We start from the raw sequence: 1342 nt of genomic DNA on the forward strand, positions 1-1342 counted from the left end.
ACTCTTAGAACATTGAGTAACAAATTAGTAATGTGTTTGTTGTTGCTTGCAATTTTAATACATCTAATACAAGCTTTGGTTCTACTTTGTATAATCTCATTGCTTCTATTTAGTTAAATGCTATTGCTTTTGCTCAAAAATTTATTATTGTACAAAAATATACATGATTATTTTATAATGTTAAAATATGCTTATTTTTAAAATATAGCACACACACACACATAGAGAGAGAGAGAGAGAGAGAGAGAGAGAGAGAGAGAGAGAGAGAGAGAGAGAGAGAGAGAGAGAGAGAGAGAGAGAGAGAGAGAGAGAGAGAGAGAGAGAGAGAGAGAGAGAGCGAGAGAGGGAGAGAGGGAGGGAGGGAGGGAGGGAGGGAGGGAGGGAGGGAGGGAGGGAGAGAGAGAGAGAGAGAGAGAGAGAGAGAGAGAGAGAGAGAGAGAGAGCAAGTAATGCTAGTGAACTCTTATAAGGTGGGTAATGGTGTTGAAACACCTTTGGGCTAGCAAGAACAAAGTTCTCATGACAGAAGAGGGCAAGAAAAGTGCTAATAAGGTTGGCTAGTAAGTGTATGGAAAACATTTTGGCATTGTTTAAAGGTTTTAGGCAAAAGGAGCATGTTCTTGAATTTTAAGATTTCCTATGAGCATTTGTTAAAGTGCGAAATAGGCAGTTTAGTCTAAGGCCTATTCATCATTATTTCAAGGTGAGTGAGGTGCAAACCTCTCCAGATTTGCAAGCTTGTAATTTGTGGTTAGGGGTGAGTTATCGTAGGTCTAACATGGGTAAGAGGATTGTAGTAGCACACTCCACTCGCACCAAGGTGAAGGTCTAAAGCTTAACAACAAAAGATTGCACATTAACTGTCGATAGAGGCCAGCGATTGCTGCGTAGGCAAGCAATTGGATGGAGTATATTATAGAGGAAAATAGGCATTTCCTATCCATAAGCAATACTAACATTGCGCTAGAACGATGTATTTCACTGCATTAAGTGGGGTGAGGTTGGGGTTTGGGTAACCTCGTTGCCCCGATAAAATATGGGCACGACCCAACGAATGCTGGGTGCGACCCAGCTCTTAGGGAGCTGCTGGCCAGGGCAGCTAGTTTGTTAAAAAGGAAATAGGCGGTTTTGGCTTAGGTCTGTTCATCAATGCTGATGTAAATATTATCCACCATTAAAAAGAAACAAAATAACTGCAAAAGGTTTTAGAGGCATTGCCAACATTCGAGGGTTACAAAATACTTCATCGTCCTTATTTCCAACAAATGCAGGTCATTTCGTGAAAATTCCCATCATAATTCCAGCGTGGCGTGGGCCAAAAGAAAACATCGGAGTCCAGACC

The sequence above is a fragment of the Lygodium microphyllum genome, chromosome 12 (genome assembly GCF_053477565.2).
Source record: "Lygodium microphyllum isolate KBCC chromosome 12, Lygodium_microphyllum_v1.1.10, whole genome shotgun sequence".
Lineage (NCBI taxonomy): Eukaryota > Viridiplantae > Streptophyta > Polypodiopsida > Schizaeales > Lygodiaceae > Lygodium > Lygodium microphyllum.